This window comes from Jaculus jaculus, chromosome 6 (assembly GCF_020740685.1).
Source record: "Jaculus jaculus isolate mJacJac1 chromosome 6, mJacJac1.mat.Y.cur, whole genome shotgun sequence".
In the NCBI taxonomy this organism is placed as follows: Eukaryota; Metazoa; Chordata; class Mammalia; order Rodentia; family Dipodidae; genus Jaculus; species Jaculus jaculus.
Window position 1 is genome coordinate 83,346,707 of NC_059107.1, and position 18,994 is coordinate 83,365,700.

Sequence of the window (18,994 nt, forward strand, 5' to 3'; positions counted from 1 at the left end):
GCAAGGTCACCGAGAAATCAAAATGGGGCTGAGCTGAAAACCTCCCAGTAGACCAGCTGAGAGAAAGCCAGAAAAGGCTGCACTGCATGCAGCTTTATGGAAGACAGAAACCATCAGTGGAAAAAGCAGTGGACACTGCAAGCCTCAAATTTGGCCAGCCAGGCCAAAAGACTGAACGGGTGCAATAGTGGCATGTCTATTATGGGGGAAAACTACTACTCTCTAATTGGACTGGAGACCCACTCTATGGAAGGGAATACATGCCTGGTACTGAGAAACCTAATCAAAAGCCTATGGTGGTCATGAGCATTAAGTGTAATGCCTGTTCTTGTCTGGCTAAATGCACATATTTTGCTCACCAAACTACCCTGTGAGCACTTTACTTAATATTCATATCCATATATTAAGGTCACTCTCACTTTTGGTTAGAGAAGCTTTTGGGATGACCCAAAAGGTACCATAGTGCTGAGAAGACATGACAGAGGAAGGTTCCACACTAAAACATCTCTATCACACCTTCGAAGGCTCAGGGTCCATTGTAGAAAGAGGGAGCAGAAGGAATGTAAGAGCCAAAAGAATGGTAGGACTACTTACAATGCAACTGACCAGACAGAAACTGGCCTTGATATCCATGACCTCACAGTGCCTAGCACTATCTTCACAAGACCCTCATAATATGAGGAAAAGATGATGACATCCAAATAAAAGAGAGACTAATGGAGAGAGGTAGGGGATATGATGGAGTGTAGATCTGTGAAGGGGAAAGTGGGGAAGGGGAGGGAATTATCATGGGTTATTGCATGTAAGTATGGAAGGTGTCAATGAAAAGGGAAAAAAAGACATATTTTTAAAATATGTACTCTACCAAATTGGAAGATCTGAAAGAAATGAATGGATTTATCTATGCACGTGACCTCTCAAAATTAAAGAGATAAGATCAATAATTTAAATACCTAAGCAAGTAATGAGATTGCAGAAGGAATAAAAACTCTTCCAAATAAAATATGCTCAGGTCCAAATAGGGTCACACGAAAATTCTACTATACCTTTAATTAAAAACTAAAACCAAAGATATTTTGAATAAGCCCTATAAAAAACTCACTTTTTGCATAATGGAACACCCAAAAGCCATAGACTGTTACTAAAAAATTATTTCAGTGACTCATAATAGGAGGAAAAGATGATGACTTCAAAATAAGAGACTACGGAGAGATGGAGGGGACATGATGGAGAGTAGATTTGTGAAGGAGGGATGGAATTATCATGGTTTATTATTGGTAAGTATGGAAGTTGTCAAAAAAAATTTTTTAAAAACCTAAAACCAATACTTCCCTATTTCATAAAACAGAAAGGAAGGAATACTCACAAACTTTACGAAGCCAGTATTTATTACACTGATGGCATTACCAGATAAAGACATAAAAATCAGTACCATTCTTATATACCCATAACAAGCATACAGAGAAAGAAATCAGAGAAACAATACCATCCACAGTAGCCTGAAGAAAATACATACTTTGGAATAAAGCTAACCACAGGGCTGAGAACATGACTCAGTAGTTAAAGGTGCTTGATTGCAAAGCGTGATGACCTAAGTTCATTTCCCCAGCATCAATGTAAAGCTGCATGCAAAAGTGACACATGTGTCTGGTATTTGTTTGCACTGGTAAGAGACCCTGGTGTACATACACATACACACACACACCCTAACCAAAGAAGTGCTAGGTCTATACAATGAAAACTTCCAAACACTTAAGAAAGAAACTAGATCATGGAAAGATCTCTCATACTCATGGATTAGAAGAATGAATATTGTAGAAACGGCCACCCTTAAGACCCTATTGCTTAAAACTCCACAGGCTTGAGTTTCAAGGTCAGTGAGAAATCTTGCTGAAGCTGAGCTGAAAACCTCCTCCCTATAGACCAGCTGACAAAAAGCTGGAAAAAGCTATACTACATGCAGCTCTATGGGAGAGAGAGAAATCCCCAGTGGAGATAAGCAACAGTGGACACTGCAAGCCTTAAGTTTGGCCAGCCAGGCCAAAGGAGCCAACAGGTGCAATAGTGGCATGTCTGTTATGGGGAAAACCAACTGCTCTCTAGTAGAACTAGAGGCTCACTCCATGGGAAGGAATACATGCCTGATACTGAAAATCTATGACAGGTGAGGTCATGAGCCCTAGGTGTGTAACATCTGCTAGTGTCTGTCTAAATGCATATATTATGCTCGCCAAACTGCCCAGTAAACACTTCTCTTAACATTCAGACCCATATAGTAATGCTACTCTCACATTTGGTTAGAGAAGCTTTCTTTTCAGATGGCAGTAACCCCTGGGATAGGATGATGCCAAAAGCACCACAGTGCTGAGAAGTGACAGAGGAGTACTGAGCACTGAAACATGTCTATCACACCTTCCAAGACTCAGGGTCCATTGCAAAAGAGGTGGCAGAAATAATGTAAGAGCCAAAGGAAGGATAAAACTCCTTACAATGCACTATTCTAGACACAAAAATGGACTGTATACCCATGACATCGCAATGCCTGGCATTACCTACACAAGACTCTTATAACAGGGAAAAGATTATGACATCAAAATAAAAAAGAGATTAATTGAGAGGGGGAGGGGATAAGAAAAGAGTGTGGCGTTACAAAAGATGAAATGAGTGGGGGCGTGAATTATTATGGTTTATTGTCTATAATTATGAAAGTTGTTAATAAAAAATAAATAAAAAGAAATGGCCACCTTTTCAAAAGCAATCTACAAATTTAATATGATCCAACTTTCAACATCACAATCTGACAGAAGCACAAAAGACCACAAATAGCTGAAACAATCTTGAGCTATATACATATGTGTGTGTGTATACATATACATATACATATACATATACATATACATATACATATACATATACATATACATATACACATACACATACACATACACATACACATATACATATACATATATATATATATATATATATATATATATATATATATATATATATATGCTGGAAGTATTACCATGACTGATTTCCTGTTATAAAATAGAATCATAGCAATAAAAACAGAATGGTACCAAAAACAGAAACATACATCAATGGAATAAAGGACCCACATAATTCATTCAACTACAGCTATCTGGTTTTTTTCTACATTTTATTTATTTACTTATTAAAGAGGGTCAGATAAAGAGAGAGAGAGAGAAAGAATGGGCACAAGAGGGCCTCTAGCCACTGCAAACAAACTGCAGACACATGCACAATCTAGTGCACCTGGCTTTACATGGGTACTGGGAAATCAAACCTGGGTCCTTCAGCTTTGCAAACAAGTGCCTTAACCACTGAGCAATATCTACAACTACAGCCATCTGATTTTTGACAGACACTATAAGTACATATTGGAGAAGAAATGGGACCTTCAGTAAATAGTGTAGGAAAACTGGATATCTACAGGTAGAAGGAAACTATACCCTTATCCCTTAATCTACACAAAAATCAACCCAAATGGATCACAAACCTTTAATGTAAGACCCAAAAGTACAAAACTGCTAAAGGTAAAAGTAGGGAGTACACTACAAAATATAGGCATAGGTAAGAATTTCCTAAAGAGGCCTCAAGTTGCTCAGGAAATAAGGTTAAGAATTTACAAATGGTACCACATGAAATTAAAAGGCTTTTGTACAGCAAATGAAATGATTAACCAAGTGAAGGGACAGTCTAATGAAAAGGAGAAATCTTTGCCAATTATACATAAAACACAGGATTAAGATCTAAAATATAGAAGGAAATCTAAAAAACTAAACATCAAGAAAATAACCCAAATCAAAAAATGGGCTCTGGAACTGAAGAGTGAGATCTCAAAAAAAAAAAAAAAAAAAGAGAGAGAGAGAGAGAGAGAGAAGCTTCTCTTTTCAGATGGCAGTGACCTTGGGATGACTCAGAACGCACCATGGTGCTGAGAAGTGACAGAGTGCTCAGCACTGAAATATCTCTATCACACCTTCCAAGATTCAGGGTCCATTGAAGAAGAGGTGGTGGAGAGAATGTAAGAGTCAAAGGAAGGGTTGGACTCTTTACAATATGCTCCTCCTGACACAAAATGGCCTGGATATCTATGACCTCACAGGGCCTGACACTACCTACACAAAACCATCATAACAGGAGGAAAAGATGATGACATCAAAATAAAAGAGAGCCTGATTGGCAGGGGGATGGGATATGATGGAGAGTGGAGTTTCAAAGGGGAAAGGGGGGGTAGGGAGGGAATTACCATGGGATATTGTTTACAATTATGGAAGTTGTCAATTAAAAAAAGTTAAATACACACACACACACACACACACACACACACACACACACATAGATATATAGTCAATAAAATATTAAACTGGAGCTGGAGAGATGACTTAGCAATTAAAACACTTGCCTGTGAAGCCTAAGGACCCATGTTCGACTCCCTAGAACCCACAAAAGCTACCACATGTATAATCTAAGGACTCTATACTCTACTTGACAAATATGGTCAGCCATGATTATTCCTACTCTATTGATAATAGCTAGAAAATGGGACTTTCGGTTAAGGTGGTGGCATAGGAACCACGCCAAAGCAGCCTAGGGAAGAAAAAAAAAATATACACTTTTACTAAAAAGTGAGGTATATTAGAAATTTAAATGGCACCAGAGAAGTAGGACAGACCTAGAGCAACCAGAGCCCACACAGGCAGGCAGAAGTGGATCCAGCAGCAGCAGTGCCAGGTCCACAAGGCCAGCGACCAGGCTCAGCTTAAGCTGCAGGAAAAGCCAGGTAAGGGGATTTTCCACTCACACCAGAGCTCTTCACAAACTCAAGAAACGTGAAGGGGCTGAAGGGCTACAGAGTCATTTCTCCTTCCTCTCAAGACAGCCTTCTTTCTGGAGAAAACTTCTTGTGTTTACTGAGAGCTTTGCTCATATCCACACTCCCCCTTGTGCAGAAGCATCTCTGATGTGGATGCCACTCTACCTCCGGCCATGCCTGGTATAGTTTTCAAGTCTGAAGTATTCCACGTAACGAGAAATGGGATCCCACTCAGCCAACTAAGAGGATAGGGAAAGGAGTTGTAATGTGGAAGGATGCCTTTAACATGGATACATCTCATGGGCTATGATTAGGACCCTAGCTCAGACCCTTGCTGGCCATGGTGATCCTGTGTGGAGCCCATAGGCCACCAGAGACGAAAGATCACTGAGAGAGATTTCAGCTGCCCCTGGGCAAGAGCTGCTGGGACGGAACCTCATCCCTGAGAACTGGAAAGGCTGGGCTTGGCACAGATCAAGTGGTCAGCCCATCATGCAGGAGGGACGCAGGGGAGCTTGAGGAAGGACACGGGGCATACAGGAAGGAGAAGGTGACCACTTTGCTCTTTATGAGGATGTGCCAAGGATGGGCACTGAGGAGACAGGAGCTGTGTGGACTGTGGCCACCGTGGTAGGGTGTCCGTCCCTCTCTTGGGGAAAGCATTGAGCGTTTTGAGGGGATACTAGCATGGTCGCAGATGTGCTATGAGACAGTGACCCTAAAGAGAACAGGTGAGGAGAGCAAGTGTGCACACACGGAGGCTTCTGGAGGTGGCCGATCACAGTTGCTCTGCTCTACATGGTCCTGATAGAGAGGGCCACCAGCCTGGGGATCCTGACCGCTCTGAAGTTAGGGCTCAGATGTGAAATGTCCACCACAGCCTTATGTGTTGCAACGCTTGGCCCCCAGTTGCGGGTGCTATTTTGGGAGGCCACCAGACCTTTGGGAGGAGGAACCTGCCTGGAGAAAAGGGTTGCTGAGGGCTAGGCTGTACAGATGGGAATAGTGCTGGCTGTGGGCATTCTGTGGATGTTGCCGGAGGTACGTGAGGTTTTCCTCTGTTCCTACGCATGAGCATGTGTAGAATTTCATCATTTTTTTGTATCAGTTGATTTCTTTACCTACGTTTATGGTGTATTCTACTTTGTGTGTGTGTGTGTGTGTGTGTGTGTGTGTGTGTGTGTGTGTGTATGTGTATTTTTACATGTTTGAGTGTGGGCATGCATGTGTGACATGGTGCTTGTGTAGAGGTCACAGACAAACTTCATCAGTACGGGAGGTTTTCACACAGGAAGATCCAACTCCCAATTTATCACCCCCACTATCCTGTAGAAGCGGGAGAGTGGCACGCACAGGCCATTGGCATGTCTCCTGGTTTGCCTGTGGAAGTCATTTAAGAAACAGCATCATAGGGGCTGGAAATGTAGCTCAGTGGGTAGTGCTTGCCTAGCATACTTGAGGTACTGGGTTTGAACCCCAGCACTGCATAAAACTGAGTGCAGTGGCACAGGCCAGTAACCCCAGTTCTGGGAGATGGATGCAGTTGGGTCAGAATTTTAAGGTCATCCTTGGCTACATAGAGTTTAAGGCCAGTCTCTACTACAGGACACACACATGCACACATACACACACACACACACACACACACACACATAAACACACTCCAATAACAATTACACAGACCCTAGGGAAGGCTAAGAACTGAAATCCCTAAACTTGTGCTAGGTACCTGTGAAAATCACTACACTAAGAAAACCCAAGAACCTGTGAAATGAGCAACATGATTAACAGAAACAAACAAAGAGGAAACCATCAACATTGCTAAATATTGCCTGTACTTGCTATACAACCAACCAGAAGGCCCCATGCAATCCCTGGCATCCAGCATAGATGAGACATTGTCACAAAAAAAAAGGCTCTTGGAACTGTCAAGCCAAAATGCTGTATATCTGCATCTTAGTATTAGGAAGGAAATGTCAGTGAGGTGGGCTCTGAGGGGGTCCACACTGTGCTTCCTTAGCTGTGTGTGTGTGTGGGGGGGGGGTCAGCCACCCTGCTCCTTTTGTCTACAAGCAAAACACTCAGTTAAACTTTTAGCTTTTTAAATTGTGAAGAATTAGAGGAGCATAACTTGTGGGCAGTGTAAATAAACTGTGTTATTTGTTTTTATTAAAAAAAAAAGAAAGAAACGTGAAGGGAGAACAGAAATAAACAATGGAGGAGCAGATCACGAGGTAGAGGATCATGTGGACCAACGAGAGAACTAGAGTCACCATCCACAGCTCTCCTCCCCTACCGCCAGTGCCCAGCTACGGTGAACAGAGCAGTGGTCCAGTGACCCAACCAGCCTACTTGAACCCAGAGTGCACCAAAGAGGGACCTAAGCAGGAGCACAGCATAACTGAGACCAAAATCATCCCAAAAGGTAACTGGGATTACACCAGGTCATCACCGCCAAATAAACCTGGTATATAGCCCTGAACTGGAAGTGCTAATTGCACCTTCCATGTCAGGATAAATTATATGTTAAATCGGATGGATGGTCAGATTTGCCATTCTTAAATAAGCTATATTTTGGGCTTGTTATTTGTTGTTTCTTGATTTATAGTGGCTTTGTTTCCTCTTCTGTTATGCATTTGGGAAGGATCTCACTTGGTCACAAGCTGACTTGGAAACCTAAACAGACCAGAAATCTTAACCTACTTGTTGATAGAGGATCTAGCTGTTATAATCCCTACTCTTGCATAAATACTCTGTGCTCGTTTTCATTGAAAGTGTACATTGTTTAAATTTTAGAATCTGCCTAGATGTCCCTAAACTCGTAAACAGATAATGAAGATGTGGTACATATATACACAATGTAGTTTTGTTCAGCTATAAAAAAATGAATTAAATTTGCAGGAAAATAGATGGATCTGGAAAAGACTATACTAAGTATAAGGAAATCCAGGCTCAAAAAGACAACTGCCACATATTCTCTTTCATAAACCTACCCTAAAATTCTTTTTTTTTTTTCCACAAAGTAGGGTCTCACTCTAGCCCAGACTGACCTGGAATTCACTATTAGTCTCAGGGTGGCCTTGAACTTAACGATGATCCTCCTACCTCTGCCCCCTGAGTGCTGGGATTAACAGCATGTGCCACTACGCCTGGCTCAAATTTTTAGATTTGTATGTAGACTGAAGTAAGAGTCAGCAGTAGAAGCCAGGAAGCTAGGATGAGGCCATGACAGGAGGAGGGAAGGAAAGGGATTAAGGATGAAGACAGTACACATATAAGGACAGAGGTAGAACATTGGAGGTGGAAAGGTTAAAGGAGGGTCAGGGAAAGAAGACGAAGGAGAAGAGGGAATGGGAGGAGAAATGATCAAAACTAAAGATGTTAGGGCCTAGAAGATGTATCAACAGTTAAAGGAGCTTGCTTGCAAAGCCTGACAGCCCAGATTCATTCCAGCATTCACATAAAACAAACAGGCATTCAACTGCAGTAGCAACAGATCCGAGAGTGTACACACATACAATGACAACAACAAAATTAAACACCAAAGATGTGCTAGGTGTGGTAGTGCACGCCTTTAACTCCAGCACCTGGGAGCAGAGGTAGGAAGAACACTGTGAGTTTGAGAACAGCCTGAGACCATATGGTAAATTCCAGGTTACCCTAGGCTAAAGAAAGACCCTACTTCAAAAACAAAACAAAACAAAAAAACTAAAGAGATTGAAAGAGAAGATTTTCACCTAAAGGCACAGTATTTTCAAGAAAATCATAGATGAAAATTCCCCCAAATTAGGGAAGAGATGCCAACATAGATATAGCAGACATTTAAAACATCAAACAGACAAGATCAGAAAAGAAATTCTACTTGTCATATTATAATTAAAATACTAAATATAGCTGGGAATGATGGTGTACATCTTTAAACCCAGCACCAAAAAGCAGAGGAGGTAGGAGGATCACTATGAGTTTGGGCCAGCCTGGGACTACAGAGTTCCAGGTAAACCTAAATTAAAGTGAGACCCTACTTTGAAATAACAAAAATAAAATAAAATACTAAATACACAGACCAAGAAAAATACACTGAAAACACTAAGAGAGAAACATCTAATCACCTACTAAGTACATCAAAATAGCACTAGATTTCTCAACAGACACTTTAAAAACCAGTAGAAATTGGAATGATGTATTTCAAGTGCTGAAACTCAAGAGCTGCCAACACAGGCTACTATATCCAGCAAATTCATCTGTCATAATTGAAGGAGAAAGAACTCTAAATGATAAAAACAGGTTAAAGGAATGCATTATCACTAAGCATACTCTTGCATCCCAACGTCAAGTTATTATCAAAAAAACACTTGACCAAGAACAGCTTGTGGGAGGAAAGGGTTTATGGTGGCTTACAGATTTAAGGAAAGCTCCTGTTGGCAAGGGAAAATGATGGCATGAGCAGAGGTTGGATATCACCTCCTGGTCAACATCAGGTGAACAACAGCACCAGGGACCCTTCAATCAGGAAGGCGGAGCGAGGGGTCCTGCTTCCACAGCAAGCTTGCAGGGTCCAGGCAGCCCCAAGACAGCACAGGTGAACCTAAATTTATATTGGCATCTTTTCCCTAATTTGGGGAAATTTGCTCTATGATTTTCTTATGCTGGGCACGGTAGCGCACATCTTTAATCCCAGCACTTGTGAGGCAGAGGTAGGAGGATCATCTTGAGTTTAAGGCCACCCTGAGACTACATACTGAATTCCAGGTCAGCCTAGACTAGTGTGAGACCCTACCTCACAAAGTCAAAAAAAAAAGAAAGAAAGAAAGAAAGAAAATATTATGCCTTTAGATTGAAAATCTTCAAGCACTTAGTAGCATGGGGAAGTTGGCTATAACATCCATAAGCCCGCCCCAACAATACATCACCTCCAGGAGGATACAATTCTCAAATTGCCACCAGCTAGAGATCAAGCATTCAGAACCCATAAGTTTATGGGAGACACCTGAACCAAACCACCACACCAGCTCTACAGAAAATACTCAAATAGATCCTTTGGACTGAAGAAAAGGAAAACACATGTATTGAGAGACATTTCCATCACCCACTCAAAGGCTCATGGACCACTGTGGAAGAGGTGGCAGAAAGTGCATAAGAGCCAAAGGATGGAGATGAGTGGTTTGGAATACTGTCTTCCAGACATAAAGTAGCTAACCTTCACTTTCTTGACTTCAGAGTGGCTGAAGCTACCTATAGAAGATATAAATATGTAGGGAAAAGGATGACATCAAAAACAGAAAGGGGGGCTGGAGAGATGGCTTAGCGGTTAAGCGCTTGCCTGTGAAGCCTAAGGACCCCGGTTCAAGGCTCGGTTCCCCAGGTCCCACGTTAGCCAGATGCACAAGGGGGCACACGCATCTGGAGTTCGTTTGCAGTGGCTGGAAGCCCTGGCGCGCCCATTCTCTCTCTCTCTCTCTGTGTCTGTCTTTCTCTCTGTGTCTGTCGCTCTCAAATAAATAAATAAAAAAAAAAAAAACAGAAAGGGCTCGTCCTAGTTCCCCAGGTCCTGGTTGGTTCCCCTGCTGCTGGCTTGGGGCTGCCTGGACCCTGCAAGCTTGCTGAAGCAGGCCCCTTGCTCTGCATTCCTGATTAAAAGGACCCTGGGTCCTCACCTCCTATATCCCCTGCTCTGGATGATGTGCTCTCACACAAAGTGCATAGGCCAGATCTCCCTATTCCCCTCCTCCTCCCAGTTCACTGGTCCTGTAGGTTCCCCTGCTGGACCCTATACTCTTGCTGTGGAAGTAGGCCCTTTGCTCCACCTTCCTGACTGAAGGGCTCCTGGGTCCCCAATTCTCAGATACCCTGATGCAGAGGCCACGTGTACAGACTGAGTAGACCAGAGCTCCTGGTTGGTTCCCCACCTCCCAATTCTCTGGTCCCTGTACCCCTGGTGCTGCCCTGGGGCAGCCTGGTCCCTGCATGTGGGCTATGGAAACAGGTCTTTTGCTCTGGTTTCCTGATTGGCCCCTGGGTAACCAAAACCCTACTCCGCTGAGCCAGAGGGTGTACAGGCCACTTAGAAGGTGGCCTCTGGCCCCTGGCTCTCTAGCTTCCTGGATCCCCAGCCCCTGTGTTGTAGAGTATGTACAAGTGGAGTGAGTATGCCAGAGCTCCTAGCTCCCCACCTCCCAGTTCCCCATGTACCTTTGATGTACTTGAAATCTCCACATCTGCACATCTGTGATTATAAACGCATTATACACCAATCTGGTTCACATTTAAAACAAAACATTCACTGAAGATACTACAAGGACAAATACTTGCTTCCCCCTCAATAGAATAAAATGTTTCCCCAAGATGAGTACACCACACTGAAAAAGAAAAAACAATGTAAGTCAGAAAACAGAGTTCTCCACCAAGGATGCCTAGTCCCACAATGGAAGTCTCCAATGAAATCATAGAGAAATCAATAGCAATTGAATCTCAAACTGAAAACAAAACCAATGTAACCCAGATCAAAAGGACCGTTGAGCAAGAAGCAAGCCATCAAAACACCAACCATCGTATAAATGAAATACAGTAGAATTGTCTCTTAGAGCACTCAGTTGTTTGTTGTTGTTGTTGTTTGTTTTTTTGAGGTAGGGTCTTGCTCTAGCTCAGGCTGACCTGGAATTCACATCTCAGGGTGGCCTTGAACTCATGGCAATCCTCCTACCTCTGCCTCTCGAGTGCAGGATTAAAGGCGTGCGCCACCACACCCAGAAGAACATTCAGCTTTTGACACTAAGCTTAACGTAATTGAAAAGAACCTTAGAAGCCTTAAAGGAGATATGAATTGAAGGGGAACCAACAAATGGAAGATCTCAATAACCAACAGATTAGGCTTAATGAAGTCTTGATCAAACACAATAATGAATTCTAGGAAGCATCAAGAAAATCAGCTGTACCCAGAACAACAAAGCACGAATGATGGAGCCTAGGCCTCAGAGCCTTCTAGCAATGGGCCAGGGCAGGAGCTCCATGGAAAATGGGGAGTACACCTGCCTTATCTTCATCCTTGTCCTCCAGATTCTCCTTTGCATCCAATGCAACCTGCAGCACTGCTGCTGCCATGTCCTCTGTGACCGCCCAGTCTTCTCACAGCTGTGATCTTTGTGGGCACACCAGGGCCTCTAGCAACAGCAAACAAACTCCAGACACAAACACCCCCTTTTGCATCTGGCTTAAGTGGGATCTGGGGAATTGAACCAAGGTCCTTTGGCTTTGCAGGCAAACACCTTGATTGCTAGGCCATCCTCCAGCCCTGTAATCGAAATTTTTGAACTACCCCAATGGATACAGACAGTGATGTTGCAATGGACATTTTAATCACAAATGTAGTCTGTGTTCTTAGAACAAGATGCCAGTTGAACTTAAGGAAAATTGATTTGGAGGGAGCAAATGTAATTTCTAAGTATGATGTTGGGAAAGTATTAATGAAGTTGAAAAAAACTAGAATTACAGCCACGATGTGGTCCTCAGGAAAAATTATTTGCACTGGAACAACTAGTGAAGAAGCTAAGTTTGGGACCAGGTGTTTAGTCCACAGTCTGTAGAAGAAACTAGGTTTTCAGGTAATTTTTATAGATTTTAAGGTTATAAACCTTGGCAGTTTGTAACATGCCCTTTAAAATCTGTTTGCCAGAATTCACAAAGAACAATAGACCTAATCCTAGTTATGAACCTGAACTTCACCCTGCTGTGTGTTAGTGAATAAATTCTCTAAGGGTTACATTGCAGGTATTTTCAACAGGAAGTATCACAGTAACAGGGCCCAATATAAAGGCTGTGGCTACTGCTATTGAACAAATTTACCCATTTATGTTTGAAAGCAGGAAAGAAATTTTATAACTAATCATGTCATTGGTTAGAATCTCTAACTGAACACCTTTTAAAAACTTTTAAAACATGGCACTCAAAAAGAAAACTGCAACAAGAGTAACTGAGGAAACAGACTCTTATACCCTCATGGCTACAGTGTAAGCACTGGTCTCTTCAGAGTCTACTTCAAATTTTGCTGTGATATAAGAAAGCTTACAAGACATGACACTGCTGCTTTTACAAAAGGACTTTTGATTTCTTTTCACAGGAATTCTCATATCCCCACAAGTTAAAGCTGTCACAATGTACACTACCCTAAATCAATTTATTGTTGTTATGTTTTTTCCAGTTTGAACTAATGTGTTTTATTTGTGAATAGACTTTTACATTTTTGTATGCTAACCATGGGCACCAAAGAAACTGTAAGAATTATCTTTTTCAATTGAACATGCACAAGTGAAAGTTTGAAAAAGGTTTCTGCTTATTTATTCTGTGACTATTCTTCCACAGTTCCTCTCAACAAAAATTGTGTTCATTTTTTTAATCTCTGAAGGCTTAGACTTTGGCTGAACTGTATTGGGTTCTTTTTCAGGTGTACTTCTGTAAATATGTATATACTACTTGTATAAAGTGTCTTTTCATGCCCTGTTACCAAATATCAATTAGGAATTTTTTTTTCTTGCATACTGGAAATAAAGACATGTGTATAAGTTGTAGGTAACTAGGGTAGAACATTATAGATACAAGACAAATTTTTATGTTGCTTATTTAATATGGAAAATGTTCAACAACTTTAAAAATTAACTTGTAGGTTTCAAAAGAGTGACCTCTTACTATGTTGGTGTGAGCAAGAAACTAACTGGACCTTGGGCTGGGCATGGTGGCGCACGCCTTTAATCCCAGCACTTGGAAGGCAGAGGTAGGAGGATTGCTGTGAGTTCAAAGCCACCCTGAGATGATAGTGAATTCCAGGTCAGCCTGAGCTAGAGTGGGACCTTACCTACAAAAACCAAAAAACTGGACTGGGGTTACCTTGGTGATTCTGGAAAGAACAGCAGAGTTGTAAGCAAATAATTGAAGTTCTTGGCGTATTGATCTTTGGTTGATATTCAAGGTTCTATTAAGAATCTTGTCAGTTAATACCCTGTACTGTTTTAATTAGAAGTGCCCCACAAGCTGCTTCAATGTCATTGTAGAAGCACAGTTTTACTTGAGGCTAAAAGCCATTTTGCAGGATCTATCTTCCCCCTTGCCATGTCTCAATAAGGAGCTGAAAAGTGACTTTAGTGAGCTGGGCATGGTGGCACATGCCTTTAATCCCAGCACCTGGAAGACAGAGGTAGAAGGATTGCCATGAGTTCAAGGCCACCCTGAGACTACATAGTGAATTACAGGTCAGCCTGAGCTAGAGTGAGACCCTACCTCAAAAAACTAAAAAAAAAAAAAAAAAAAATGCAGGAGGGACGCAGGGGAGCTTGAGGAAGGACACGGGGCATACAGGAAGGAGAAGGTGACCACTTTGCTCTTTATGAGGATGTGCCAAGGATGGGCACTGAGGAGACAGGAGCTGTGTGGACTGTGGCCACCGTGGTAGGGTGTCCGTCCCTCTCTTGGGGAAAGCATTGAGCGTTTTGAGGGGATACTAGCATGGTCGCAGATGTGCTATGAGACAGTGACCCTAAAGAGAACAGGTGAGGAGAGCAAGTGTGCACACACGGAGGCTTCTGGAGGTGGCCGATCACAGTTGCTCTGCTCTACATGGTCCTGATAGAGAGGGCCACCAGCCTGGGGATCCTGACCGCTCTGAAGTTAGGGCTCAGATGTGAAATGTCCACCACAGCCTTATGTGTTGCAACGCTTGGCCCCCAGTTGCGGGTGCTATTTTGGGAGGCCACCAGACCTTTGGGAGGAGGAACCTGCCTGGAGAAAAGGGTTGCTGAGGGCTAGGCTGTACAGATGGGAATAGTGCTGGCTGTGGGCATTCTGTGGATGTTGCCGGAGGTACGTGAGGTTTTCCTCTGTTCCTACGCATGAGCATGTGTAGAATTTCATCATTTTTTTGTATCAGTTGATTTCTTTACCTACGTTTATGGTGTATTCTACTTTGTGTGTGTGTGTGTGTGTGTGTGTGTGTGTGTGTGTGTGTGTATGTGTATTTTTACATGTTTGAGTGTGGGCATGCATGTGTGACATGGTGCTTGTGTAGAGGTCACAGACAAACTTCATCAGTACGGGAGGTTTTCACACAGGAAGATCCAACTCCCAATTTATCACCCCCACTATCCTGTAGAAGCGGGAGAGTGGCACGCACAGGCCATTGGCATGTCTCCTGGTTTGCCTGTGGAAGTCATTTAAGAAACAGCATCATAGGGGCTGGAAATGTAGCTCAGTGGGTAGTGCTTGCCTAGCATACTTGAGGTACTGGGTTTGAACCCCAGCACTGCATAAAACTGAGTGCAGTGGCACAGGCCAGTAACCCCAGTTCTGGGAGATGGATGCAGTTGGGTCAGAATTTTAAGGTCATCCTTGGCTACATAGAGTTTAAGGCCAGTCTCTACTACAGGACACACACATGCACACATACACACACACACACACACACACATAAACACACTCCAATAACAATTACACAGACCCTAGGGAAGGCTAAGAACTGAAATCCCTAAACTTGTGCTAGGTACGTGTGATAATCACTACACTAAGAAAACCCAAGAACCTGTGAAATGAGCAACATGATTAACAGAAACAAACAAAGAGGAAACCATCAACATTGCTAAATATTGCCTGTACTTGCTATACAACCAACCAGAAGGCCCCATGCAATCCCTGGCATCCAGCATAGATGAGACATTGTCACAAAAAAAAAGGCTCTTGGAACTGTCAAGCCAAAATGCTGTATATCTGCATCTTAGTATTAGGAAGGAAATGTCAGTGAGGTGGGCTCTGAGGGGGTCCACACTGTGCTTCCTTAGCTGTGTGGGGGGGGGGGTCAGCCACCCTGCTCCTTTTGTCTACAAGCAAAACACTCAGTTAAACTTTTAGCTTTTTAAATTGTGAAGAATTAGAGGAGCATAACTTGTGGGCAGTGTAAATAAACTGTGTTATTTGTTTTTATTAAAAAAAAAAAGAAAGAAACGTGAAGGGAAAACAGAAATAAACAATGGAGGAGCAGATCACGAGGTAGAGGATCATGTGGACCAACGAGAGAACTAGAGTCACCATCCACAGCTCTCCTCCCCTACCGCCAGTGCCCAGCTACGGTGAACAGAGCAGTGGTCCAGTGACCCAACCAGCCTACTTGAACCCAGAGTGCACCAAAGAGGGACCTAAGCAGGAGCACAGCATAACTGAGACCAAAATCATCCCAAAAGGTAACTGGGATTACACCAGGTCATCACCGCCAAATAAACCTGGTATATAGCCCTGAACTGGAAGTGCTAATTGCACCTTCCATGTCAGGATAAATTATATGTTAAATCGGATGGATGGTCAGATTTGCCATTCTTAAATAAGCTATATTTTGGGCTTGTTATTTGTTGTTTCTTGATTTATAGTGGCTTTGTTTCCTCTTCTGTTATGCATTTGGGAAGGATCTCACTTGGTCACAAGCTGACTTGGAAACCTAAACAGACCAGAAATCTTAACCTACTTGTTGATAGAGGATCTAGCTGTTATAATCCCTACTCTTGCATAAATACTCTGTGCTCGTTTTCATTGAAAGTGTACATTGTTTAAATTTTAGAATCTGCCTAGATGTCCCTAAACTCGTAAACAGATAATGAAGATGTGGTACATATATACACAATGTAGTTTTGTTCAGCTATAAAAAAATGAATTAAATTTGCAGGAAAATAGATGGATCTGGAAAAGACTATACTAAGTATAAGGAAATCCAGGCTCAAAAAGACAACTGCCACATATTCTCTTTCATAAACCTACCCTAAAATTCTTTTTTTTTTTCCACAAAGTAGGGTCTCACTCTAGCCCAGACTGACCTGGAATTCACTATTAGTCTCAGGGTGGCCTTGAACTTAACGATGATCCTCCTACCTCTGCCCCCTGAGTGCTGGGATTAACAGCATGTGCCACTACGCCTGGCTCAAATTTTTAGATTTGTATGTAGACTGAAGTAAGAGTCAGCAGTAGAAGCCAGGAAGCTAGGATGAGGCCATGACAGGAGGAGGGAAGGAAAGGGATTAAGGATGAAGACAGTACACATATAAGGACAGAGGTAGAACATTGGAGGTGGAAAGGTTAAAGGAGGGTCAGGGAAAGAAGACGAAGGAGAAGAGGGAATGGGAGGAGAAATGATCAAAACTAAAGATGTTAGGGCCTAGAAGATGTATCAACAGTTAAAGGAGCTTGCTTGCAAAGCCTGACAGCCCAGATTCATTCCAGCATTCACATAAAACAAACAGGCATTCAACTGCAGTAGCAACAGATCCGAGAGTGTACACACATACAATGACAACAACAAAATTAAACACCAAAGATGTGCTAGGTGTGGTAGTGCACGCCTTTAACTCCAGCACCTGGGAGCAGAGGTAGGAAGAACACTGTGAGTTTGAGAACAGCCTGAGACCATATGGTAAATTCCAGGTTACCCTAGGCTAAAGAAAGACCCTACTTCAAAAACAAAACAAAACAAAAAAACTAAAGAGATTGAAAGAGAAGATTTTCACCTAAAGGCACAGTATTTTCAAGAAAATCATAGATGAAAATTCCCCCAAATTAGGGAAGAGATGCCAACATAGATATAGCAGACATTTAAAACATCAAACAGACAAGATCAGAAAAGAAATTCTACTTGTCATATTATAATTAAAATACTAAATATAGCTGGGAATGATGGTGTACATCTTTAAACCCAGCACCAAAAAGCAGAGGAGGTAGGAGGATCACTATGAGTTTGGGCCAGCCTGGGACTACAGAGTTCCAGGTAAACCTAAATTAAAGTGAGACCCTACTTTGAAATAACAAAAATAAAATAAAATACTAAATACACAGACCAAGAAAAATACACTGAAAACACTAAGAGAGAAACATCTAATCACCTACTAAGTACATCAAAATAGCACTAGATTTCTCAACAGACACTTTAAAAACCAGTAGAAATTGGAATGATGTATTTCAAGTGCTGAAACTCAAGAGCTGCCAACACAGGCTACTATATCCAGCAAATTCATCTGTCATAATTGAAGGAGAAAGAACTCTAAATGATAAAAACAGGTTAAAGGAATGCATTATCACTAAGCATACTCTTGCATCCCAACGTCAAGTTATTATCAAAAAAACACTTGACCAAGAACAGCTTGTGGGAGGAAAGGGTTTATGGTGGCTTACAGATTTAAGGAAAGCTCCTGTTGGCAAGGGAAAATGATGGCATGAGCAGAGGTTGGATATCACCTCCTGGTCAACATCAGGTGAACAACAGCACCAGGGACCCTTCAATCAGGAAGGCGGAGCGAGGGGTCCTGCTTCCACAGCAAGCTTGCAGGGTCCAGGCAGCCCCAAGACAGCACAGGTGAACCTAAATTTATATTGGCATCTTTTCCCTAATTTGGGGAAATTTGCTCTATGATTTTCTTATGCTGGGCACGGTAGCGCACATCTTTAATCCCAGCACTTGTGAGGCAGAGGTAGGAGGATCATCTTGAGTTTAAGGCCACCCTGAGACTACATACTGAATTCCAGGTCAGCCTAGACTAGTGTGAGACCCTACCTCACAAAGTCAAAAAAAAAAGAAAGAAAGAAAGAAAGAAAATATTATGCCTTTAGATTGAAAATCTTCAAGCACTTAGTAGCATGGGGAAGTTGGCTATAACATCCATAAGCCCGCCCCAACAATACATCACCTCCAGGAGGATACAATTCTCAAATTGCCACCAGCTAGAGATCAAGCATTCAGAACCCATAAGTTTATGGGAGACACCTGAACCAAACCACCACACCAGCTCTACAGAAAATACTCAAATAGATCCTTTGGACTGAAGAAAAGGAAAACACATGTATTGAGAGACATTTCCATCACCCACTCAAAGGCTCATGGACCACTGTGGAAGAGGTGGCAGAAAGTGCATAAGAGCCAAAGGATGGAGATGAGTGGTTTGGAATACTGTCTTCCAGACATAAAGTAGCTAACCTTCACTTTCTTGACTTCAGAGTGGCTGAAGCTACCTATAGAAGATATAAATATGTAGGGAAAAGGATGACATCAAAAACAGAAAGGGGGGCTGGAGAGATGGCTTAGCGGTTAAGCGCTTGCCTGTGAAGCCTAAGGACCCCGGTTCAAGGCTCGGTTCCCCA

General features: G+C 42.4%; 1 protein-coding gene and 1 pseudogene across 5 annotated transcripts in view; one reads left to right on the forward strand and one right to left on the reverse strand.

The window, feature by feature from the left end:
- Nucleotides 1-18,994, reverse strand: part of Yaf2 (YY1 associated factor 2) — a 136,818-nt gene that overhangs the window by 50,769 nt on the left and 67,055 nt on the right. The gene's annotated exons all lie outside the window — the stretch shown is intronic.
- LOC123461617 lies at nucleotides 12,160-12,718 on the forward strand (annotated as a pseudogene).